We start from the raw sequence: 12,465 nt of genomic DNA, 5'->3' as shown, positions 1-12,465 counted from the left end.
CTGTCAGCGTCAGAAGAGTAGTATTCATAGAAATGTAATACAAATTTGACTTTATTCAAGTGACTTTATTATATAATTATTCCAAGTGCTGCAGATATCAAATAAATAGATCGGTAAAAATTGAACTCACTGTTCTTTGCACAACTTATACATGGAGACTTGTTATTATTCATTCGTTAGTTACAAGTAAGATGCATGGCTAGGTTGGTATTTACAAACCATCCTTTCGAGTTCAGTGATCGTCATACACCACAGCCTCTTTTACGGCACCGTTGTGGAAGAAATAACAGCTCTGGTTTGCGACAATGAGTTCAGTTGAAATACTTCAAACAGCTGATGTTTGTGAACTAGATGTGTCTTTTGTAGCGAGACATCGGTGAATCTCAGCGGTATCATTTGTCATTTCAAGTGAATCCTCATTAACGAGAGGTGCTGCCATCGACTCCGTTATGAGTCTTTGACTAATAACATCTCGCCCCCTCCCCCTCGCCCTCCCCCTCTGACTTTGACGACGACATAGAAGTAAATATATTATGGCTAACGCTATTAATGCGACAGATCCCGTCGACAATATGATGGCAATGATGATAAGCATATTACGATGACGACGAACATTCCAATACCCAATTGTTCTATTTGTTGCCATGGCACCCAATGGCGTTTGGTCCGAGGTTGTACTAGCAGTGGGCATGGGTTTGTTATTGTTAGGTTGAACAACAATCACGATTGCCACCTCGTCAAATTCAAATTGAGTCGTAGCTACACACGTATAAACACCTGCATCGTCAAGTGATATATGAGTCTTCGTCAAGCAGTTCGTTCTTTCGCGCTTCAGACGACCGCCGCCAACATACCATGACATCGTGACGTCGTCGCCGTAACTTTCTGTATTACAACACAGTGTGGCCCTGTTACCCACTCGAAATGTTATGTTACCGGAATGGTGTTGTTTTATTAAGGGATGTTTACATCGAAAATCTGACAGTCGTAGATTCATCATCACATGGCTCCTCAGATAAACTGGTTCATCACAGAGACCAGAAACGCCAAACAAGTCAATTTCGGCATATGTAGCAAACTCCAATAGGTGACAGTCACAGACAAGGGGATTGTCATCGAGTGCAAGAAAATGTAAGTTTTTCAATGACATAAACTGCTGACTACGTGGTGAATGTAGGTTATTATGTCGAAGGTACAATGATGATAGATTGAACAATCCGACGAATGCTTTCGTGTCAATATCGTCAGGTAAGAGCGCCAAATCATTTAAATACAGCCTACCTGTCAGCCTACCACTCCCTTCGTTATCGAAACTATAAGCCTCTAGTCTCTTAATTGGGTTGCTACTTAGATCAAGTGAATAGAAGTCAGTAGATTGTATGAATTGTATTGCATTGGAAGGAACTGATGTGAAATTATTCCCATTCAAATTCAAAACATGTAGGTTGGGCAAACCTTTGAATACAAAGTCATCAATTTGGCGGAGTTTATTTCGGGTCAATGAAATCACCCTCAAGTTTTTCATTTGTTGAAATATACCGAAGGTTAAAGAGTATATATCGTTGTTGTCAAGGACGAGATGTTGCAACATAGGTAGATCGAGCCACACGTCTGGCAATCCTATGTCTGTCAGCTTATTACTGTTCATGTCTAACACTAGGAGTTGCGATAGGCCGAGAAAATCACCATTGTGTAGGCCGTCTATACAATTGGCACTAAGGTTCAGTGTCTTTAATTGTCGCAATCCGTCAAAGGCCCCTCGCTGAATTTCCTCTATGCCAATGTTGTCAATTTCCATAATCTCCAATGGCGGCCCATCAAGAAATGTATCTGATATCAGCCTAGGAATCATCGACGATTTCACCGTCAGATTCGATGTAATATTTGGCAAATGGTGCATAATGTTCACCAAATTATTGACGTTTTCACAGTATGCGTTGACGCCTTTATCATTCGATGTTTCACATATACATTTTGACGTACAGGTAACACGTTCAGTGTGCACAACTGTTCGGCAAATGGCAACTGCCCACACGAATATCTTCACTAATTCCATATTTTGAAACCTGAAAATTATATCGTAATGTAACCAACTAATTGTACATTAACATTTCAAAGGCATAATTCAGTATTCACAGTTTTAGTACAAAAATAATCACCATGGTTATGATCTAACGACAATGTACCTGTCACAAGCTTAGAAGAAAGTGTTCTTCGACGACGCGACGCTAGCAGTCTTGAACGCCGATCCCTGTTCTAATTAAAACACAGGTCGAGTGTACATTTAGTTGACATCTCTATAGCATAAACGTTGCAAGTGTTGATGAAACCATTAAAATAGTTCCTGTCTTTCAGACCTGTGTACGAGCATAGACATGTAGAGTATCCATACAGTAACGCTCCCACGTAATAGTCTCATTTCCAATGCAAATGACACTATTCATAATTATAATACCAAACTATCAAAGCAGTATCACTTTATACTTGGTGTATTCTTCTGCTTTTGTCAATTATCGTTGTTATTGTATGTACATGTAGCACAGTTTTTCTGTAAAAACGATCCCCATTCCATGACTATGTATTGGTTAATTAGTCTGCCGTTGATGAGATGTATACCTCACGTTTACATCGATCACTTCCATGATATCCCGATGATTTGATTTTCACAAAAAGAAACACAGATCGGCTAACAATTGTGACAGCGATAGCATGCAGCGTACATTGAATTATGGACGAGAGTTAACAACACTCCTTGCTTGTGTCAAGGTCGTTTGCATGTAATGATTCAACGAGTCAATTCCTCACGGAGATCGCTGTGGGTAGAACGTAGAATTGTATTTTCATATATTAGCGACAATTGAAGACATTCGGTGAACACGTAAAAACGTAAAAATTGGTAAAAACAAAAACAAAAAACCGCTACGAGTGACAGCACACTTGAATATATAATCATAGCCTGCCTTATTACCTTGTAGTCGCTGCATATAGATGACATTGCCCTGGGGCATATTATAAATTGTTCAAGACTATACGAAAATTTCTCGTATTATGCGAGAAAAATTTCTTTTTCGCATATGTACAGTTTTCGTAAAGACTGTGATTTTTATTCAAAACATGATTTCTATAAATTCCTTTGAAACACTTTGGTCTGTTTGGTTTAAGATAATATTAATAACAATACACGTAGTTATCACAGTCATTATGGATATTGGGTCACGTGACAAACGTGAACATTTTATCAATGTGATGTGCTAACATAATTTATCATAGAATTACAATTTAGAACGGAAAAAATGAAACTCTGATGTAGATGTGTGATTTTCTTTATTTTAGGGTATCACGTTGTCTCTGTAGACAATGTCGTTTTGTTTGAATGAGGACGTTCACTGCAGTATTAAATTCTACGATTAGAAAAAGAGCAGTTAGAGAAAGGTGTGTGTTATCTGTCAGTGGGAATGCCACATCGTATGTATTCAAATCAAATGTGCACGTGAGCAAGTAGATTTTATTTTCGACAATTTTCTTGAAACAATATATTGCTTTCGTCGAAAAGTACCGGTTGGAAGAAAAAATCTGGTAAATCACCAAAACTTTCAACAATAATGAAAACTTATCTGAATAAAATAATGTTAACATGAAATAGAAAATGGTATTGATACATAAATACTCGTATTGACATAAATTATTTTCTAAAATATGTTCTCCCTCAATCTAGACCCGAGTCGTAAAACTGACACCCCCCCCCCATCCCCCGGTCCTAGTTGCAATTAGTAAAGACTCCCTAACCTATATGATGGGTCGACAAGCCCATACTTCTTAACACCCCTGTGAACAAAATCTTGATATATGTCCTTCAAAAGACAATTTATGTTGAAAAATTAGTGAAAAAACTTATAATATTAAAACGAGAGACTTGACTTCCAGCACATACAAAATAGGGTCCAAGGATTAATTGGTTATTAAAAATACAAACAAACACATATGACAACAAACAAACAAATATAAAACAAAAAGGAAACTGTATATCAACACAGACAAATATGGCAGAAATAAAAAATAATTTGACAGTAATTATAAAGTAGATATATCCACATTAACTTGTGACGTAACTTTGCAATAAAAATTAACATAAAGACAGTCACATCCACAATAAGCTACTTTGTTGCCAGTGTCTGTTAATTTTACCAGTAACGATCTTTGTCTTTGTTGTTAGCTTGTTTGTTTGTTTGTTTGTTTGTTTGTTTGTTTGTTTGTTTTTCATGAACATTTTTAATTAAGTCAGCGCCCCTATGGATTCTTGAAAAACGACATGTAAAGTCATCCTAATACTACATTATATTCAAAGGTGTGGAATTTGTCAATTGTGACCTATAGTCCAACACTTTACATCCAGAGTACGACTCGGAATCTCAGAACTGTTAAATCAAATGTATCCATTTATTGATACATGTCCGTCAATCAAAAAATATGAATAATTATGCCACTCTAGATTTTTAAAACCATGACGACGTTTTATAGATAACCTAGCTAGTTTAAAGGTATCATACAACTCAAAGGTCGCCGCTGTTAGTAGATTTATTTGTGTTATATTACGATTATATATGTTCAAATATTTTAACAGTTTATGGGTTTAAGATACTGTCAGAAATGAAAAAGGACATATAATAGGTATGCGACAAAATGGTAATGACTATCCCACCGCTGCCACCACTTCGGTAGTTTTAACGGCGTTGGATGTTTCCAAATTTCTACCATAATAGTTAACATGTGTGAAATCCCTTTGCTTGGATCTAATTGAATTAATTTACAGAGCTGCAGACTAGATTCCCAAAACCAGCACAGGTGCTCTACCAATGTAGGCTGGATCCAAGCTCCAAGCATGTCTTAGTACATTGCACTGTTCCATCTTAATTCTCTTCTGTGAGATCCAACCCTCTCCTTACATCACAACTAACAATTGCAGTGGTGGCAGTGGTGGATGCTAAAAAAAATCATAAAAGAAATGCAAAGAATAGATAATAGAAGATTGGTCATAGCAAATTTGACCCTCTCCTAAATCGATTTCACAAAACAATATACCCCCAACCAAATCTCCCCCCCCCCTTCCCCTGCCGGCCAAAACCCCACAAGTGTTACTGAAAAGAATACTATTTTTGACCTGTACGGCTTGGCACGGAGGAGTGGCTTGCAATTTTAGTGATAGAGATTTAAATGAAAGACAACAGACATCACAAATATCTGAATTGATAAATCTAACTTCACAATTCGTTGCGTTTGTATTTTCACAAGAATTTACATGTAATCTTTATCGACGAGTGTGGGCGCTGTTCAATGTATGTTGAACGCTCATAACCTGTGCACCGGGCCCGCATGGGAGACGTACGATTAGTGATTTCCTAAATGACACGAATCCTGCTACTAGTACTACAGATGTATATATATACGCTCTATACTAGAAGACAATTATAAAGGTAGGGGAAATATATTCAAAACAAAAAGTTGTAATATTGAGCCTGTAGTCAAGGAAAACAACAATTACGAAAGTATACTACGCGGACATGAGCACACCGTGACGACTGCCCGATCGCCGAACACATTTTATTAGTGTTCAAAGATCTTTTGAAATAGACAAATGCCATGCCTGGACTGGACTGGCGTACTCTTTTCGAAGATGCCAGGCTGTTTCTTCAGGGTGAGACCCCGGGACTGCAATCCATGGATACATATTCTTCCATATCCAATGAAAAATGTAGCACAGTCACTTGTGAACTAATATTCCATTCCAGGATGGTGATATTCTATAGTCCAGGATTATCACATAATACAAAATAATGCTGTTATTATTTACGATATTCAAGGAAAGGCCGTTACCCGTGCCCGGGTACGTACCGGTGACTGTTCCGGAGACTGTTCCGGAGAAGAGACTTCCGAAACAGTCACCGTAACAGCATTCTAGACTAGAATATCACCATCCTGGAATGGAATATTAGTTCACAACAAGTGACTGTGAAATGTAGCTATAAACTCCAGATAACAGTACCTCGTCAGGCAGCAATGGATACAATTCTTTGAAAATATATACTTATCTATGTTTGATTCTCGCCTCTTTACAGGAGACCAGGTGACATTGAACATTCCGTTCAGTCAACTGAAATGCACGATTGACTACGTAAGAGACCCAGGTCTATTTTATTTGAAGATGTCGTCTGCGAAACCAGAAGTTGAAATTGATTATTGTGGCAACAGCAATGTATAGTTCCATAGAAATGGATACAGAAACATTTTTTAATGTGTCTATGAGATTAAAGCTACCATTTGTGGCTATTTATACAGTAACACGACAAGTTTTTGAAAGAAAAAGTAAGTAGTAAGTAAGCAAGCAAGTAAATGAACTATAGATACACACACACACATCCATCCATCCATCCATCCATCCATCCATACACACACACACACACACACACACACACACACACATACACACACATACATACATACATACATACATATACATACACATACACAGACATACATACACAGACATACATACATATACATACATACTTCACCCCAATTTCAACTCACCCCAACCCTTTACAATATAATTTACCTGTGCATATATGAATTCTAAGCTGTAGTAGTACTCAGTTTGGAGGGTCTGTGGTATCTCGTATTCCACTAATGATCGAAGTACCACTTGCGATGTAAACACATACTGCAATACTTAGTTGCGTTGACTAGGGAGAGGAGACACATCTCCAAAACCCATACGTGCGGAAGTCGTAAGCGTGTCAGTCACTGATATTCTCCCTGGTTGTTGTTATTATTATTATTATTTCTTATTTGGGTTGTAAATATTAAGTCCTAATGTGAAAAGTGATATTCCATGACTGAGGAAAGTTGTGCTAGCATAAGTTCTAGATCTAGCAAACACTTAGCCAAAACCCACCCCACTCTCTGCTACAAAATGTTACATTTGCTATGCTTCAACTGGCCATGTAGGTAAAATCATGTAAATTTTTCTGTCCCCGTACTTCGAGTCCATGTATTGTTTAGATTTACAAATATTTACTAGTGTTGTTGGGGAGAGTTGAAAATGGGACAAGTTGAAATTGGGACAAAGTGAATCGCAATCCATACATACATACATACATACATACATACATACATACATACATACATACATACATTATGACATACATACATACACACACACACACACACACACACACACATACATACATACATACATACACACACACACACACACACACACACACATACATACATACATAAACAAATGAACAAACAAACAGACAAACAATGCATGGGGAAATGATATATTTTAAACTCATGGATAACTATAAATGTATATATGTGTATGCAGGCCTGTATATTATGCTATTGAAATAATATACTATGTTTCTATATACTTTCTGTACAAACACCATTATAGATGGTATATTATGTCAATGACGAAACCACTTAGAACCAGTTTTTGGATTTCAATGAATAAAAAGAAGTAAAAAAGAAGCTTTTACAAGTGACCATAATTCATCATTCTCAGTAGGTCAAAGGTCAACTGAATTACAAAGGTTAACATTTTAGCATTGAACTTTTCATCTCTCCTGGTTGTCGTTGGTGATCCTCATCTGAATGACTATTTCCACAGTTGTAGTTGACCTCTAGGTGGCAGTATGATCACTGCAGCCAATTTCGACCAAGTCCACTCCTTCCAAACCAACTCCTTCCAGTTTCGACTTTTCGCAGATGGCACTAACTAATATTCAAATCTATCGAAGGAAACAATATTAATCATACCCACATAAATGTAGATTTTCAGGTTTGTGATTGGTGTCGAGCAAACAAACTATATTAAACAGTCAATGTTGAAAAAGTTAATTACATGGTCATTAAAACACCCTGTAATCCTGTGAACATAGAGGGCAGTCTGGGAATCAATGGAAGTGAATTGAACAACGTCTCCTTGACAACGTATCATGGAGTTTTTCTTGACATCAATTTTAACTGAAGTCCCACATCCAAAAAGTTGTCAAATCTGTTGCCCCAAAGGTCAGACTTACAGGGGTGAACAAATCCACTGGTCCTGGGTCCGGGACTAGTGATTTTATGGGTGGACCGCTCAAATTTTACCTTGTCTGGGCCGTCGTACCAGTACCTTATTGTTAATAACTACGTTAAAAAGTCATCTGAATATACAGATTCATAGGTAAGATTTAATGTTTCACATTAGTGGGGCCTGGGACCACTAATTCTTTCAGCAGGACCACTGGATTTTTTAAGGCACTGGTCCGATGACCCCCAGTTCACAAAATGATTTGTTCACCCCTGACTTATATCACTACTCTGACACTTTATTCCAAAATCTATTCTTCTGTATATTTATTTGTCCATGTCAGGGTCACAGACTAGACTAGTTCAGATCAAACTATTTCTGTGGCCCTCACCAGATATATTATCCCATCAACCTCCTTTTTGAAATATACATAAAAATGTTCTTCCGTTTTTGTATCTGGTGAATAAACAATTCAATTCAATTATAGCTTGAATTGAAACACCCTTCTTTTGTTACTGTGTGCCAATATCTCTGTTTGATCTTGATTTGGGATTACAGTGTCAGATGTTGACATCCTCTGTTACCTTTCTTATACATGCCAGAATGTGTCAATGAATGGAAACTGAGTCCCAGTCAATGTTATGCTTGTATAGTATTGAGTGTTTAGCTAAAGGAATATCACATACACTATGTGAGTGTAACATGATTATTAAAGTGGCACAGGCTGAGTATCATACATGTCTGTAAACATGAAAATACTTACAAAACCTTCAATTTACTTATTCTAGTATAATGTTAATGTTGATGTATATCTTCTATGACATCACAATTTGTGTTCTGGCATTCTTAGAACTGTTGATTACATATAATATGGAGTTCCTGTACATAATAAATTATGTCATTGGATCATTTATAAGTAATTGGCAGGTTTAAGTTCAGGCAATTACAAGTAATTGCTATATAAAATGCTGGGAAAAAATAAATCCCAAAAACATAAATTCAGCTTGTGCCCCTTTAATGATTCAGGATTCTGGGGTTTCGTCGTCGTCGTCGTCGTCGTCGTCGTCGTCGTTGTTGTTGTTGTGTTTCTTTTTTTCTGTGGTTTCCATGTTACCAATTTCCAATTTTCTTTTTTACATATATATGTATGTATATGTGTGTGTCTCTGTGTATGTCTCTCTGTGTATATGTATGTACGTGTTTTATATAAAAGCATAAACAAAGAAGATAATTCTTAGTCATAATTTGGCTGTACTTTCATCTTTCAACAAAACTTTGTCCTAACTTTATTTAAATTACAGCCCAGTTGTTGAAAAGCTAACATTTTAAAGGCTGCACTGGCTGTAGTTGGAACGTTTTTAAAAAAATGTTATTTTAGGTACAATAACTTACATTTATTTATACTAACATAATATTGTATGCTGTGAACAGTATCACATCACTTGTGGATCAATGTATTTTGTAGCTATATAAACAATAAATCAAATTAAATTGATTTCTGGGTATATCCAATAAGATATAATAAATCTGGAATCCTCAAAATTTAAAAATACATACAATACACAACAACAACAACAACAACAACAACAACAATAATAACAACAACAAATAAGTAAATACATCCGATTTAAACTACCAAATTAACTGACTGTAGATAAAAAAAAATAGTTTGGTTCCAGTTACCCGACCCCCACCTAGCTTTCCATATGAAAAAAAAAATCACAAAAATTGTGAAGTCTTATGAGAAATAGTGGATGAAGAAACTGTAATTTGTTCTTCCAATCTGTAACGGCTGTACATCTGATGGGAAGAAATAAACAATATTTACCCCAGCTCAAATTATAAATCTTTGTTTGAGTCAAAGCAACTTGTGCCTTTGTGGCGGGAATATTTTACATAGATTCATCACTTTACAAAGTACCATTTCTGATGTTTGTTGAATCAGGAGATAAATTAATGACAGAGAGCTACTTTTTACTGTTTGGGATCAAATGACAGAATAAAATGGTATTTTAAAATTCCATCATTCACAATGAAGTGTGGTAACCACAATACCGGGTGCTAGTATTCAATTCCCACATTTCTTGCAGTAGTACTATTACCGGGTGCTAGTATTCAATTCCCACATTTCTTGCAGTAGTGCTATTACCAGGTGCGAGTATTCAATTCCTACATTTACCGGGTGCTAGTATTCAATTCCCACATTTCTTGTAGTAGTGCTTAGTTATCGGGTACGAGTATTCAATTCCCACATTTACCGGGTGCTAGTATTCAATTCCCACATTTCTTGCAGTAGTGCTATTACTGGGTGCTTGTATTCAATTCCCACATTTCTTGTAGTAGTGCTATTACCGGGTGCGAGTATTCAATTCCTACATTTACCGAGTGCTAGTATTCAATTCCCACATTTCTTGTAGTAGTGCTATTATCGAGTGCTAGTATTCAATTCCTACATTTACCAGGTGCTAGTATTCAATTCCCACATTTCTTGTAGTAGTGCTTAGTTATCGGGTACGAGTATTCAATTCCCACATTTACTGGGTGCTAGTATTCAATTCCTACATTTACCAGGTGCTAGTATTCAATTCCCACATTTCTTGTAGTAGTGCTATTATCGAGTGCTAGTATTCAATTCCTACATTTACCGGGTGCTAGTATTCAATTCCCACATTTCTTGTAGTAGTGCTATTATCGAGTGCTAGTATTCAATTCCCACATTTACTGAGTGCTAGTATTCAATTCCCACATTTCTTGCAGTAGTGCTATTACCGGATGCGAGTATTCAATTCCCACATTTACCAGGTGCTAGTATTCAATTCCCACATTTCTTGTAGTAGTGCTTAGTTATCGGGTACGAGTATTCAATTCCCACATTTACTGGGTGCTAGTATTCAATTCCTACATTTACCAGGTGCTAGTATTCAATTCCCACATTTCTTGTAGTAGTGCTATTATCGAGTGCTAGTATTCAATTCCTACATTTACCGGGTGCTAGTATTCAATTCCCACATTTCTTGTAGTAGTGCTATTATCGAGTGCTAGTATTCAATTCCCACATTTACCGGGTGCTAGTATTCAATTCCCACATTTCTTGTAGTAGTGCTATTATCGAGTGCTAGTATTCAATTCCCACATTTACTGAGTGCTAGTATTCAATTCCCACATTTCTTGCAGTAGTGCTATTACCGGATGCGAGTATTCAATTCCCACATTTACCAGGTGCTAGTATTCAATTCCCACATTTCTTGCAATAGTGCTATTACTGGGTGCTAGTCAATAGGACTAGATTGTCTAGGGGGTCACTCTGTTTTTGAAATTGGCAGTGGGGGGGGGGTCATGCTGTTTTGAAAAATGTGGATGGGGGGGGGGGGGTCTTTGTGGTTTGGATTGTGATGGAAGAAAATTTCTACAATGGCATATAGCCTTGTCTGAAATGTGGTACGTGTAAAATATTTGTTCTTGTCCCTGTTTCTTACACCAATTCTTTAATATTACTTCACGTAACTATATATATTATTGGTTCAAGAAATAAACTCAATTCTACCTCACATTATTTATATGCATATACATGTATAGCTATCACACCAGTTACAGGACATGTCATGTAAATGCTTGGCTGTTTCATAATCAATGCTTCACATATAATACACTTTGGGGCAAAAGTGAACATGAAGGTTTCTTAATGGTTATCTTCAATCTAAATTGTTCTACTCATCAGTATGAACTTGTCAGAAGGGATTAGTACTTTCTATTTTTGACACTACGTGTTATCGACACGACAAATCACCACATCCCCATCAGATTCCTGATGTAAAATTCCACCGACTCCCAGGCTAGAGAAAATAACCGATCCCTTATTCTGTTGATGCGATACATAAGCATGAGGGATGTTTCCTATGTTATCGACCCATGATTAGGGAAATTTTAGAGAAAAAGTTGACCCATGTTTTTGGAATTTTGTTCATGAAAAAAAAGTGACCCATTTGGAGGGCACATACCCATACCATGGCGGATCTTTTTGCATTAGCGGTTCAAGTGCAACTTTCCCGACTTGGTGAGCCAGCAAGTCGGGTGTCATAAAAATTGTTTGCATCTCTAAAGCTATTTGCAATGTCACTGATAATGGGTCTGTACAACTGATAACAGCTGATATGACATTAGGGGCTTCACAAGAAAGATAAGAAACCCCACTTCCTTAGTTAATGGCTTGATTCTGTAATGCACCTTTCTATGCCCCCCCCCCCCCCCCCCCATTCTGTGCACTAACTCAGACTGTACTGGTAGCACATAGAAATCTAAATTAAGTGACTTAACCCATGTTTAAATACTTATAATGAGGTCTTGAAACCTTGACATTGCTTTTTTGTTGGTGACCTTTGCAATAATGA

This window comes from Glandiceps talaboti, chromosome 6, assembly GCF_964340395.1.
Source record: "Glandiceps talaboti chromosome 6, keGlaTala1.1, whole genome shotgun sequence".
NCBI classification, from domain to species: Eukaryota; Metazoa; Hemichordata; class Enteropneusta; family Spengelidae; genus Glandiceps; species Glandiceps talaboti.
The sequence above is the reverse complement of the archived record's forward strand: the minus strand, read 5'-3'. Positions refer to the sequence as shown.